This window comes from Eucyclogobius newberryi, unplaced genomic scaffold (genome assembly GCF_026437365.1).
Source record: "Eucyclogobius newberryi isolate DKJ021-1_F unplaced genomic scaffold, fEucNew1.0.hap1 SCAF_4, whole genome shotgun sequence".
NCBI lineage: Eukaryota > Metazoa > Chordata > Actinopteri > Gobiiformes > Gobiidae > Eucyclogobius > Eucyclogobius newberryi.
Window position 1 is genome coordinate 5860733 of NW_027316056.1, and position 15514 is coordinate 5876246.

Sequence of the window (15514 nt, forward strand, 5' to 3'; positions counted from 1 at the left end):
CTACTGTTCCTTATGTCCCTACTGTCCCGTCTGTCTTTACTGTCTCCTCTGTCCCTACTGTCCCCTCTGTCTCTACTGTCCCCTCAGTCCCTATTGTCCCCTCTGTCCCTACTGTCTCCTCTGTCCCTTCTGTCCCCTCTGTCCCTACTGTCTCCTCTGTCCCTACTGTCCCCTCTGTCCCTACTGTCCCCTCTGTCCCTACTGTCCCTTCTGTCCCTACTGTCTCCTCTGTCCCCTCTGTCCTTACTGTCTCCTCTGTCCCTACTGTCCCCTCTGTCCCTACTGTCCCTTCTGTCCCTACTCTCCCTTCACTCCCTACTGTCCCTACTGTTCCTTCTGTCCCTACTGTCCCCACTGTCCCTTCTGTCCCTACTGTCTCCTCTTTCCCTACTGTCCCCTCTGTCCCTACTGTCCCCTCTGTCCCTACTGTCCTCTCTGTCCCTACTGTCCCCTCTGTCCCTATTGTCTCCTCTGTCCCTTCTGTCCTTACTGTCTCCTCTGTCCCCTCTGTCCCTACTGTCTCCTCTGTCCCTACTGTCCGCTCTGTCCCTACTGTCCCCTCTGGCCCTATTGTCTCCTCCATCCCTTCTGTCCCCTCTGTCCTTACTGTCTCCTCTGTCCCCTCTGTCCCCTCTGTCCCCTCTGTCCCCTCAGTCCCTATTGTCTCCTCTGTCCCTACTGTCCCCTCTGTCCCTACTGTCTCCTCTGTCCCTTCTGTCCCTACTGTCCCCTCTGGCCCTATTGTCTCCTCTGTCCTCTCTGTCCTTACTGTCTCCTCTGTCCCTACTGTCCCCTCTGTCCCTACTGTCCCTTCTGTCCCTACTCTCCCTTCTGTCCCTACTGTCCCTACTGTTCCTTCTGTCCCTACTGTCCCGTCTGTCCCTACTGTCCCGTCTGTCCCTACTGTCCCCTCTGTTCTTGATGACTCTGTGTGAGCTGATTTCCCCGTGTCTGTGTCTTCACATCTGGTTGATCTGAGCTCGTCCTTATCGAGATGTAACATGAGATATTTACACAGACGGTCCATGGTAGTGATCCAGGGTTGTCTTTTGACCCGTGAGTCAGTTCTGGCCAAGAAAGTCTCATATCAATGCTGCAGGTTCTAAACTGCAGACCGCTGTATATTGCATGTCCGCGCTCCACGTGTGTCTTAGCGTTCAGTCGCGTCTAAATTCACTTCCTCATTGGACTCATCTCTCAGTGAATATGAGTTTTATTGTAGTAAAACACAGATTGAAATATAGAAAACACAATGTGACCACAGTGAACAGTGACTATGACCACAGTCCACTGATGTCTTCTACTACAGTGTGTCGCTGGCGCTTCTTGCTAAATTGCCCCCTGTGGCTATTAGCCTGGAGTCAACATTTCTGTGAGTATTTCTACAAACAAAGACGAGTCTATTGTACATCAGGCATTTGTATAATGGGACTTTAGATAAGGTCAAACTAATATTGTTGTCTGCAGTAAGTCTGTAGATGCCAGTTTGAGACTACATGAATTCGTACTCACACAAAACCTGAGTGAGTGTCTTTAGCAGGACCATTTCTAGCCTTTTAAAACTGGGTTGCCTGACTTTCAAACCATTAAAGGAAGAACTAGGTATTTCAATCAGTCTAACTCGTCCCTCACTCTCACAAACCCTTTTTTTCAGTCACATGCATTCATTTTCAGGCGAGTGCACAGCTTTACAACAGCTTTTTTCAGGGAAGCTGAGGTTGCCCTCCTAAGTACAACCAATCAGAACGCTGCTTTTGGCTCTTACTTCCAGGTCGACAAGAAGCAAGATACTTTATTATTGGCTGCAGAGGAAAATGTTAGCACAAAAAAAAAAATGTATGACACAAACTGCACCAGCCATCAAGGACTAGACCGAGTAATGTGATCTAAAAAAAGTTAAAAAAATATATATACATTAAAATTTAAATTGGCACATTTGTCAAGATTTGGACTGAGTCATTTAACCGGATGACTTTTGTTACCTTTGTGTATTGAGCTTTCTCTCTGTGTTGTGTTCAGTGTTCCTTGTTATTCTGTTTTATTTCATACATGCTGAAAAGAAGTTACATTTCTAAGTGGGTTTTATCTTAACAACCTAAAACATGCACAGTAGCTAATCCTCCAGCTAAAACACTCCTGACCACGGTCTTGGGATGGACTGCAAAACACTGATCTAAACTATTAAAAATGTGTATGCGCATATCGCAATAAAGGAGGCAATGAAGTCTATGAACACAACCGGCAATGAAATGTTCTGATCTCAAACCAAAGGGACCTGCTTGAGTTTGGAGCGTGTGGGCGGGGAAAGGCTGTGAAGTGTAACTGCCTGTGATGGAACCAGAGTGGAAAGAACCCGAGTGCAGTGGGTTCTGATGTGAAACCCACACACATCACTGCAGTCTCACAGCAGTAACAGCTTTTTCACACGCATTTGATTTCAGTTAAACGTGCACTTTGTAACTGTTGCCGGGGAGTCCACAATGTCCGCCATATGTCTCCATGGTATGGATTTTCCTGGAATGTTCAGAATCAGAAAAAAAAGGTTTATTTTAGTGAGGCAGTAAAATAAAAACAGTAATTTTGTTTGTAGAACGTGCAGACAAATGTTGCCAATGAGAAATAAGAATGAATATCTAACGTCCTTTTTGTGCCTTTGTCGATGACCTAAAACAAAACATTTCTTGTCAAATTGCTAGGGCTCACTGCTGTTAGATTTAACAAAGGCTTATTACATCAGGACTGTTCAATTATCACTAAAGCTTGGAGTGAGATTTTCATCCCCATAGTTTTTATTTTACGTTATGTAAGATAATTTGCTGATTTAAATACCATTTAAGAGCATTGATTCATTAAATAACACTTATGCAATGTTCATGAGATTAATTAGAGCAGATGTTTCAGTTCATCACGGTCAGGAAAGGCCCGTTTGCCTCTCATCATTTAAGCTTTGTTGTCAGGAAGCGTGAGAGGAGAGACAGAGGGCTCTGTGTTCAATATGAATATGTGGCTCGTATTTATTCTTCAGCGTGAGATATTTCAGTTCTGCGTGAGAGCGTGAGACTTGACTGCCCTGTGACGTGGTTGTTAGCATGTATGCTCATGTTGGCGCTAGTGTTATCAAACTAAGCTAAATACATCTACACGTAGTAATGTTTGCTAACTCTGCTCTGGTGTTACTCACGTGAGGCCGAAACAGCCCCTGGCCCTTCATTATAAAGCCTGTTATTTATAAAAAAGTACTTGGCATGAAAATGTGCAGATTTCCACGCAAACTCGAGTTTAGGAAGAGGAGGAGGCACAGGTGGAATAACGACACAGCAGTTTGATCAAATGCACATCAACAAAAAAGTGAATTCAGGGAAATCAAATCAAATCAAATCAAATCAATTTATTTTTGTAAGGCCCAAAATCACAACAACAGTTGCCTCTGAGGGCCACAGGGAGAAATGAATCAACAATGTCTGTGGTGGCGATGAAGTCAGACAATGTCTGTGGTGGCGAGGGACGATGTCCCAGGGTCCTCTGTCCTTAGACTCTCCTTCTGATCAACAGTGAAATGTGTTTTACGATGTTTGTGAAAGTACAAATAATCAAATGGGTGACGGACCCTTCACGTACTTGCTCCATGCACACAAACCAGTCACGTATTCGAAAGTTTTACATCATCGCTTCTCTGTTACGATGCCCTCCCTCAGTGTCACAGACCCTCCCTCACACTCACCAGACTCTGATGCCCTCCCTCAGTGTCACAGACCCTCCCTCACACTCACCAGACTCTGATGCCCTCCCTCAGTGTCACAGACCCTCCCTCACACTCACCAGACTCTGATGCCCTCCCTCAGTGCCACAGACCCTCCCTCAGTGCCACAGACCCTCCCTCAGTGTCACAGACCCTCCCTCACACTCACCTGACTCTGATGCCCTCCCTCAGTTCCACAGACCCTCCCTCAGTGCCACAGACCCTCCCTCAGTGCCACAGACCCTCCCTCAGTGCCACAGACCCTCCCTCACACTCAGATTGTGTGACAGAGGGTCTAGATTACTCCACCTTCCCGATAAGCGTCTCCATCTCGGAGAATTTTCTCTTCTTCCTCCTTTTCTCGTCCGGTCCGTGGCCTCACCCTTATGAATATGTAAAATATGTTAATTATGTCATTTGCACAGTTTTATATGTATGTATGTATATTAGGGCAGGCTCAAGGCAGAAAGTTATGCAGGATTTCATCACAGATTTAAGGTGGCTTGGGATTTAAGAAGTGCGTAGCGCTGCTCAGGTTTTTGTGGCCGTGAATGTTTGCCCTTTCCGTTACGCACTCTTTCAAGTACAATTAGATGCATTCTTTTGTAAATGTGATGAGCGGTGCCATGTTTCCTCCTTGTATTCAAGCCAAAGAGTTCAATATTGTCTCATCAGACCAGAGATGTTTGTTTCTCATGGCCTGAGAGTCCTTCAGATCTGTGTCCTGATACAATCCTGTCTCAGAGGTCCACAGACTGCATGTCTTGGTGTGTGCTCTGACTTCCCTGTTACTGTGGGACCTTCTATAGACAGATGTGTGGAAAAAACATCTAGCTGAGCTCAATTTTGAGTGTCATGGCAAACGATGTGAATACTTATTTGCATGTGCTATTTTTATTTTTGATGGATTTGCAAAGAATTCAAACAACCTTCTTTCATGTTGTCATTGTGGAGTATTGGTTGTAGAATTTTGAGGCTAATATGCATTTTATCCATTTTAAAATAAGGCTGTAAGATAACAACATTATGAAAAGGTGAATCATTTCCGAATGCACTGTAATTCATTCAACCAAAACATATTTCTTGGATTGAGGGATTGTGGACTTTAAAGATGCTCGCGATGGCTTTAATGTGGAGCAGAGGCTGTAAAAACCACGCAGTCACTCAATAAGTAGAAGACTAAATTACCCAGACTGTGATTGTGGCAGAACGTTCCAAAGCTTTTGTTCCAGTGAGTTTGAAGTCTTCGCTCTTTCAGACAGAAAATAGTCCCTGCTGGTTTTCTCATGTGAAGACTTCAGTTGTGCTCCGGATCTCGCAGACGGAGGGCTGGAGAGGAGTTTTAATTATGATTTTAATAATGCACAAGATGAGATGAGGAAGGGGAGAGAGGGAGACAGACAAGGCTATGGAGTTTTAAAAGCAGATGGGACTTGATTAGACAGTTAAATACTTGAAAATACTGCAAATAACTTCAACTGTGGTGCAGTGGTTGAGCGGTTAGCCTTTGTGCCTCATAGAAAGAAGGTCCCAGGTTTGATTCCCTGGCGGGGTCGTTGTGTGAAGCGTTTACATGTTCTTCTAATGGCGGTGGATCTGATTTGCCTCCATCAACCTAAAACGTGCACATAGTTGGTCCATCTTACGTAAAGGATCATCAAAAATCATGCTAAAATGATGATTAAATATGTAATATTGTGTGTATTTAGCTTAATTTCATGCTTGTTTCATGAATCCTGTTTATCTGCTCGTCTTCGCTGAGCCTCACAAATCACTGTTTGAATTTTCTCTGGATTGTTGTAAAGTTTTAAGTCCATAAACCATCACCGGATTTGTTCTGTGGTTAAATTGTGTCCACAACAAGTGCATGGTTCCATTAGCATAGCTGTCACGTTGCCTAAAAGCTATATAAATAAATCAATGTTGGTGCTCTAACACATGAATGACTTAATGGAAATGGTTTGTCACACCTGTGTTTCCCAATTTAGACATAATTTTCAGCCCCAGGTGAGAATGAAATCCACACGAATGCATAATATGTCAACACGTTTAACTCTGCATTGATCCATAACCTGAATGTGGTTGGATTGAGTTTACACTGCCATTGTGTTCTTGAGCCTTGCATTGTGGCTCCGGTTCATGAATATGTTCGAATGGCAGTTGTTAGCGTGGTTCATGTCGATTGGATTGGATATTTGGGCGTCAAACAGCTGCCGCATCTCTGTCAATCTGCCCCAGGGCCGCTGCTCTGTGAGTGAATGTTTGATATTACAAGTTTAGTACCATATTTCATACTTGGTGTCAGTTTGTTAAGCTATACTTATTGAAAAAGGGTATTTCTTGGAACTTCTGGATCCAGGCTCATATCTGGAGTGGGGTGAGTCGTGATAAGAGTTGTTCACTGGACCAAAACTGCAGGAAGAAATCATATGTAATGGAAAAAGGCAAAGTACTAGGGCAGCTTGATTTTGGAGGGAAGAAGACAGGCCTAGTGTCAAAATTAACCTGTAATGAAAGATCGAATCATTTGGGTCAAAAGTCACTGTAGAAAAGTGGCTTTGTTCCAGGTTCCGTGCACACAAATCATTCTAAACAGAAGGTAATTAGTTGTAAATGTGTTTTTGATACAGTAATAGTTGAAATCCTGTCATTACATTTGATTAATGTCAGAGCCCTGCTTTGTACACCATCTTCGTTCATCTGAAAAAGTCCCAAAGTCTTATCTCGAACTTGTTTATCTCATCTCTCAGCTAAGTCTCAGTGTTTCCCTGTGGCACTCGTCATTCCATCAGTTTAATCTGAACATGATCTCCCTCCGAGTAAATCCAAACAGGTGGATCCAACATGGCCACCGACGTGCTACAGTTTCACCTCTGAGCCTGCGATCAGTGAAACAAGCGCACGGAGCCGATCTGATCCTCACTGGCGGTTTCATCAGTCCCTCCATCTGCGTCTGCTCCTCGTCACAGCCCTCAGCCTCGAATCGCAACGGCGCACGGCAGGAAGAAAAACAAATTAATATTGATATCCTGTGCACAGATCTGAGTCCATCGTTGATCAGATGTGGCTCGTGAAGCAGCTCGAAACAGGCGACAGTGGTAGAGGCGATAGAGTAGCCAAAAAACAGGATCAAAATAACGTTACTCAAGTAAAAGTAAAAAGTGGTGGTCTAAGAGGCGGAAGGTGGCGTTGTCGGCAGGATCTGTCTGTTTGGTCTGGAGGGCGTCATCGGCCCTCGAAGGACATACTTTGGTCTCACAGGAGAAGTTTCTGAATGTGTAATCGGCGGTGGAGCTCTTTGATTAGTCGTTGTTTCCGTCCAGGACACAAACGGCAGCGCATCGTGGAGGAGGAAATCAGCTGAAATGAGATAAGATATTCCTTTATTGTCCCACATGGGGAAATTTCATTGGTGCAACGCAGGTAGATACAGAGGTAGATACAGAAGAACAGATCACTTATAGGAAGTCTGAAAAACACTTTCAGTAGAAGATCTCCTATAAACAAAAACTCCTATAGACAAAACCCAACAAGGGCTGGAGGGGAAAAAACAATAAAGATAAAAATAAATAAATACATAAATACCATTGCATGTGATCACGACAGTAATTGCACATGAATATGTTTCACGACGGCACATGGATTACAGATAAATTTCACAGTAATTGCACATGAATTGCACATGAATCACGACAGCAATTACACATATGACAGAATTGCACATCAGTATTAGGTTAGGTCAGTATTGCGAGTGTTCAGTACTAACAGTTTTTGTTATAAAGTCTGACAGCAGCAGGAAGGAAAGACCTACGGAACCTTTCCTTCACACATCGAGGGTGGATCAGTCTCTCACTGAAGCTGCTCTCCAGAGCGGAGAGAGTGTCCTGCAGGGGGCGACACTCATGGTCCAGCATAGAGGTGGGTTTAGCCAGGACCCTCCTGTCCCCCACCTCCTGCACCGAGTCCAGAGCACAGCCCAGGACGGAGCTGGACTTCTTGATGACTTTGTCCAGCCTCTTCCTCTCCCTCTCTGTGATGCTGCTGCTCCAGCAGGCCACACCTACAGGAGGGCTGATGCCACCACAGAGTCGTAGAAGGTCTTCAGGAGTGGCCCTGTCACTCCAAAAGACCTGAGTCTCCTCAGGAGGTAGAGCCCACTCTGGCTCTTCCTGTACATGTGTTATGAGTCCAGTCCAGTTTGTGGTTCAGATGAACACCCAGGTACTTGTATGAGTCCACTCTCTCAATGTCCCGTCCCTGGATGTTCACTGGTGAGGGGGCAGTGGGTTGGCGTCTGCGGAAATCCACCACCATCTCCTTGGTCTTCCCCGCGTTGATGAGGAGGTGGTTCTGCTGACACCAGTCCACAAAGTCCTGCTCCAGTCCTCTGTACTCCGCGTCATCGTCGTCCGTCCGAAATGAGAAATGTTAATTTAATTAATTGGTTTATGAAACTTAATTTCATAAACCAATTAAAAGATTTTCATGGTGAACAACTAATTAAAGTTTAACTTTAAGGGCACCACTGAATCTTAACAGACGTTGGCAATATTCCAGAAATGTAAACATTCTAACGTCGCACAAAGCTATCTTCAGCATTCTTGGACATTTATACAAAACTGAAACAGCTGTATTCTTCTGCATATCTTTGTAGGTTATTTGGTACAAAAGAGTACCTAAAAGAGTCCTAAAGCTCACGTTTGCTCATTATTTAACAATAGTAAAGAAAAAGATCTTCAAAATATAAATGGGTCTTCTTTTGTTCTCTCTTGGAGGTTTGTGCTGAGAGTTTGTGTCTGCTGTGGATTTTGGCTCGGCTGGAATGGGAAGCAGGATTATAGTGCACACTGCAGGTCCAAGCAGATTTATTTATTATCAAATGTTACCTGGATCTGATGTTTTCATGACAGTGTGAAAAGCCTGAATCTGCTTTGCTGAAATGAATCAGGTGCAGTTTTTTAATTGGAACAGATGACAATTGAACAGATTAAACCTCCAAACACTGCCAACAGCAGCAATATTAGAAAGTGCAGAAAAAGTTAGGGTTTAAACTGAATTGGTTTTGTAAAATGTGACAAAGATGAAACATAAACCTTTGCTTATTTATGACAAAAGATGACACTAGGCTTGTGTTGACAAATGTATTCCGTCACTTATATATGTATATTTATTAGGGCTGGGACACGATTAAAATGTTTAATCGCGATTAATCGCATTATTTCCCTGATTAATCACGATTAATTGCATTTTTATGTGCAAAATTCAAAATTAATTCAAAAGAAGTGTAAAGTGCATCAGCATTTTTATGCAGTAGCAGTTAAATAAAATATTAAGTATTCACTTGCCACAAAATCCTGAGCCACAATCATTAAAGATGAACAGGCCACTTCAGAAAAATTGTAATCTCATTAAACATTAGATACTCAAAACACATTTTAGGAGCAGCAGAACCAGTCTAGTACCAAATGAAGAAGAAAACACTTCAATACAGTTTGTAAATTCTTAGAACTTGACACTAAAGCGCCATAACATTAGTTGTGCAAACAAACACTTAACCAGTTCAATACAAATAAATACATTGTGTACATTTTAACTTAAACAATGTCATCAAACACAAAACTAAAGCTTATTGCCACTGCCAGGGCGTTGAAAAGAACCAGAAAAGTTTGTAGATTCCTAAAACTGGGTGTTTTTTTACTCCTCTGCACTAAGCCAGTTGCTAAGGCACCAGATTATTCACGTTTTCAGCTGATAAAGACGCCCGGCGGGACCTGCTCACGCGGGCCCCCGGCGGGCCCCCGGCGGGTTGCCTCGGCTGGCGCCTATAGCCGCTGACTTTGTAAAGTTAATAAACCAAAGCCATGGTTCAACATTAAAATCCATTTACACCACGAGAAAAGCAACACAACTCCTCCACTGAGCATGTGCAGGACGACTCTCCTCCACTGAGCATGTGCAGGACGACTCTCCTCCACTGAGCATGTGCAGGACGACTCTCCTCCACTGAGCATGTGCAGGACGACTCTCCTCCACTGAGCATGTGCAGGACGACTCTCCTCCACTGAGCATGTGCAGGACGACTCTCCTCCACTGAGCATGTGCAGGACGACTCTCCTCCACTGAGCATGTGCAGGACGACTCTCCTCCACTGAGCATGTGCAGGACGACTCTCCTCCACTGAGCATGTGCAGGACGACTCTCCTCCACTGAGCATGTGCAGGACGACTCTCCTCCACTGAGCATGTGCAGGAGCATGTGCAGGACGACTCTCCTCCACTGAGCATGTGCAGGAGCATGTGCAGGACGACTCTCCTCCACTGAGCATGTGCAGGACGACTGGACGTCTGCTGCTGAGTGTATTCTACGGACGTGCTTCCGGTGCGTTTGTCTTTCTAATGTTCACGCGCTCAAATTCTACGTCGGGTGCGATTCGTCCGCAGCGGTTTGTACGAGGCTTTAGAACTGGTGCGGACCAGGGGAATCCCACCTCCGTTAACGCGCGTTAAAATAATTGATCGCGTTAAATAAGTGATGAGTTAACGTCATAATAACGCGTTAACTTGCCCAGTCCTAATATTTATATAAGTGACATCAGCACGACTCCCAGTTCTGTCCTGTTACTTCAGGGTTGGTCTGGTTCACACATGAAAACTGACACTGACACACTGCAATGCCAACTGCCTCTCAAAAACAAACAGATTTGGGTGAAATAAATCTGAATTGAGCGTCAGAACCCGCAGTGTGAGCGTAGCACTTGTGAAAGGTGGAGGAGGCAGATTAAGAGGAACTAGCTCTGTGCTTCTGGCTCCACAGTCCTTCTGCTCATGGAAGCGCTTCAGCCGGTCAGTCCGTGGGAGTCAGATCTCTCCCTCACTGTGCTTCTCCTCCAGGTTTCTACTCCCTCCCACAGGGTTTTGTACTTTTTCCCACAGAAGGAAAAAACTACGCTCTGGAACGTTATCCATTTGCAACATTCTTGTGAGCGTTCTTTATACAGCGTTTGATTGTTTCATCGTTTGTTTCTCTAACCTCTGGAACACCCACCGAGGACACTGTTGTTGTGCTGTGCTGTGCTGTGCTAACATTAGCATGCTAACAGTGCACTTCCTGCTTTATATGTAGATGCAGAAAATCACAGTTGTCTCATTTTCACCGCGATAGATACATTTACCATAAATCTGTACTGAGACAAAACTAATTTGACTTTATTACATTACAGTAAAAATTAGGAACAGTGCCATTAATAATGTAATTGGAAAGACGGAAATTAAAAAATGTATAAAATCTGCTATTCTCAAAGGAACAGAACAAAACAAACAGAATAAGGTTAATACATTTCATATATTTTATTTCATTGAAGAAAATGTTTTTTCTTTTTTTTTTTTCATTAATTTGTAGCATTAGTTTTTATGTTCTGTACCAGTAGTAAACTTAAAGGTGAACTATGCTCTGGAACTGTTTTCCTGGTACCTTTAAACTGCCTTCACTTTGATGCATTTTTTAAACTATTGTTTCTCGCCTCATTCAAACTGATTTGGTCCTCAGTGCCACATTTTCTTTGACTATAAAGGTCTGTTGCCTGTTTATAGTCCTTTCCTATAACATTTTAACCACACAATTGTTCGAACATTTACAGTTTTTGCACCAGAAAACCTCATGAATCCAACAGTTATAGTCGAGGCTGGACATAAATATTTGATAAGTCGAGAGGAGCTCAATGACACACTCGGGACTGTTGTGGAACGATAGAGGAAATTCATGGATTCAACATCCCAAAGGAACAATAAACTACACTGTATTTAATCTTGCTCGCTTATTTACAGCGGTCACAAATCAGAAATGTTGAAATCACACATAAAACACATCTTGTATGACACAGGCAGTTGTTTCCAGACCTGTGCAGTGCAGTTCTTTGGTTCATGTTCCAGGTCGATCGGGTCATCAGACTTTACACTCAGTATTGATCTGAGTAAGAGAAATGGGAAGAAGAGAGTGAGAGAATGAGGGGAGGAAAGGAGAAGAAAGAAAGGTTAAATCCGCATTCTCACTGAGCAGGGTCACCTCTCCACAGAGGTGGCCTGGAGGGGCCACTGTATGTCTCAGTGGAGATTTCATATGCCACAGAGAACATTCAGGACAAGGTAGAAAAAGCTTCAGTTGTAGTCATCTGGACTCAGTTTGAAAAAATAGACGTTTCGACTCTCATCCAAGAGTCATTGTCAATAAAAGAATTTAGGTCGAGAACTCCGATATTAATACTGTTCTGTGGTAAGACCCGCCCATTGGGAGGAGCCTTCCTGAAGTAGCAAGAGTTGTTTGTTTCAACAGAAACTCCCCCTTGTATCTACCGAGCCTATTCAGAATTTTAATGGGCTATTAGAATCCTCTTTGTCTTTGTGAGACCCTGGCTCAACCACCCTGAGTACCTGATTAGCATCTGAATGTCCTTTACCTTTCCAGGGGTTCAGAATCCCATTATAAATAACAGGAAGATGAAACCTAAGCCCTCCATTTCTGTTTAAAGAAGGTCTTTCTTTTTTTAACAAAAATAGCTTCCTTGACTATATTTTTGTCATTGCTCAGAAAATCCCAGTTTTCCCCAACCTTCAATACAAGCCCATTGTGCTGGACTTACTTTTCTTAATCAGGAGGATTCAGCTTCTATCTTGGCACACTTTAGGGTGGCAGTAGCTCAGTGGTAGAGTGCTCGTCTTCTGATCCAAAGGTCAGTGGTTTGACTCCTTGCTCGGTCAGAGCGGTCAGATCCACCGCAGGTTGGCGGTGCGATCGCAGCTACCTCATGTGAATACTGCCGTTGTGTCCTTGGGAAGACACTTAACCCAACTTGCCCCCCAGTGTCTGCGTATATCTGGGGTGTGAATGTGTGTGTGAATGGGTGACTGGTTCCTTGATGTAAAAGCGCTTTGAGTACCTTGACGGTAGAAAAGCGCTATATAAATGTGACCATTTACCATTTACACTTAAATGCTCTTTATCTCAGTTCGGTCGGATCCGACTTCAGGGTGGCCAGTCACATATTAACAATGTGCCCTCTCTGGTCATCTTTACTCTCCACAGTCGGGTCATGGTCCGACAGAGCGGTGCTTTGTTGTGTGTTGTAAACGTAATAGGAAAGGAAGTCAGTATACTTGGTTGTTTTAGTATTGCAATTTAAGCTCTTTGAATTATAAAATAATGATCCCGGGTGTCATGGATCATAACTATATAGAAAACAAAAGGACAATTCACTTCACACTGTTGAACAAAGCAATAACGCTCCACCACAAAGGTTACATGTCTCATCTTACATCTCTGTCGCCAAAGTACTTTAAGTTTTGCTGAATAAAATCGGTATTTCTTCCATCGTTCAGTCGAGTTTTCAAAGGCAAAGAAACATTCTCACACAGTTTGTCCAAAGGTTTGGACTTGGACTCCCGCTGCTGCTCGGACCTGATTTAAAAAAGATAAGATTCTACAGAAAAGTCAAATGAAAAGGTGAAAAAGTGCACATTTGCCTCTGCAGTTTTCACATCACTCCAGGCCCAAACGGCTCTTTTCTCTCTCAGCTGCGATGCCTGGATTTCAGAACTGTGAGGTGAAAGTTGTTGATTTGGAACTGGTGAAAAGGTTTGGAGCACATATTTAAAAAACATGGGCCTGCAGCCGAGATAATAATATGTTTCTGTGCCTGAAGTTCAAACCACTCTGGGAAATGTCATACATGTCAATGAACCAGGTTTTGTCATGAAAATGAAATATTTTATTTATTCACTTTCAGCTGTCACTTACAATGTCCCTGCAGGGCCACCGTAGGCTGTTTGATAGAGATGGTGCAGATTGTGTTTGCCTTGTGGAGGCTGCACTATTGTTTTTTAGATTCTTCATTCATGTTTATTTTGATGACATTTGTCCAGGAACAGTCACTCTTGACATGCAGGAAGACCAAAGATGTGGAGCTGGAGTTTTTGTTTATGTCATGATGATGTAGTGCTTTAAGTGGACAAAACGAAGTGGCAATACTCTTCATTGTATGTTGTCAACAATCATAAAATGTATGAATTAGTTTTGCAAATTTAATGCAATGTAATTTAAAGTTTATCTGAATAATCTGCAGATGATACAGCTTTAGTCACATGTCAGAATAATATTGGCCATGACAAAGGACACTGCTGTGTGATTATACGCTTCAATAAAAACTCTTTCCTTAATCCTAAATCCTCAGGGAGCAACAACACATAATACAATTCAGTCTTACCTTTAGGAGACATATTTAGCTCAGCTGTAGCTCTTGTTTTGCTTAAAGAGATGAACGCTTCTCCTCTGAACCTCTCACTGTTAGACTGACAGAACATAAAGTGGAATTACAGCGGCTGGCAGTGCCCAAGGCAACTTCCGGAATAAGGAGGATAGACTATTCTCGGATTGACGTGTTTAACAGCTGCACACAAAGCCTGAAACTGATATAAGATCATCTATCCATCCATCCCTCTCTTTTTAATGAGGCAGTCAAATAAATGATGTCATTATGACAGAGCAGACAAATGGTGGCTGTTTTATATCACCGGTAACAATAATTAATGTTGGGTTTGTGGTGCCAAACAAAACTCATGTGTGGTCACCAAACAGCCCTGGTTTTTCAGTTTGTGAAGCAATTTAGTTTTTATCCCAATTTACTTGGTTCATTCATATTGTTGTTGTTGTTCTTCTTCTTCTATGGCGGCTGGTATCCAAGTATTACATTACTGCCAGACTTTATTCTTTAGACTTCTTTAGACTCCTCAGCGGTTAGTTGGAATACCTTTAGAGCTAAAGAAAGACATTTTCTGTTTCTGAGAGTTCACACTTCACTGTGATTGGTTGATTCCACCTGTCAATCACTCAGAACATGACAGGCTGACCAATAGGAGAAGTGAGTGTGGAAAAGTGTCTTTTTTGTGCAAAGACCTAAAACAGAGAAGCACTGAATAATGATATGATCATTCCACTCATGTTTGTATTCGGATCCGATCACGATTTGGCCTGAGGAGACGAGGGGCCCAGACTCAGAGTCCATATGTTAAAAGCACTTTACTCTCCAGTGCACCAGAGACTAGAGCGATTCAAATGACTGCTGCACTTACCATGAGTGAAACGACACCACACTTTGGTAAAGACTTCAGTTGTTTTGCACCTTGAGTTTTTATGGAACATTAAAGTTGCAGTGCTTTTCGTTCTGTCTCGTTGTGATAAAGACTCTAATTACCGTTTCCATTCTCTGTTGGTGCAGCAGCTTCTCAAGTGGAATTAAGTCCATGGAAACACCATCTCCACAATCCAGAACTAAAACAGCACAAAACGAGGACGAAGCGATTGTTCCAGGACTAAGACAGCACATGCATAACATTGAATTGAAATTGAAATGCATTTGTCTATATGACTCTAAAGTAGCCTAAAGCCCTTAAACTAAAACGCCTACAAATGGTAATCCAGAAAGTCCTCAGTGTTTTTAAAGTGAGGCTTATCAATATTTGTCACACATTAGACACATGATTTGCTGACCCGGGATTGCCTGTAGAGCTCAAATAAAAAGCCTCAAGCTGCTCATTGGCAACTTGAAAATACTGTTCTTCATTCTTCGTAGAAAGACCAATTCATCAGTTGCCCTATATAACAGTTCAATATTTGTTTGTGTGTGTTATTTTCTCGGCTCTCAGCACAAAGACACGCAAAACCGTCAAAAGACCTTCACAAGACCAAGTATCCATCAATGAATCCGCATCTCCAACGATTAATACA

The 15514-nt window shown here is 43.0% G+C and overlaps 1 protein-coding gene across 1 annotated transcript in view; it reads left to right on the top strand.

The window, feature by feature from the left end:
• Positions 1–15514, top strand: part of LOC140377342 (voltage-dependent T-type calcium channel subunit alpha-1I-like) — a 302547-nt gene that overhangs the window by 113906 nt on the left and 173127 nt on the right. The gene's annotated exons all lie outside the window — the stretch shown is intronic.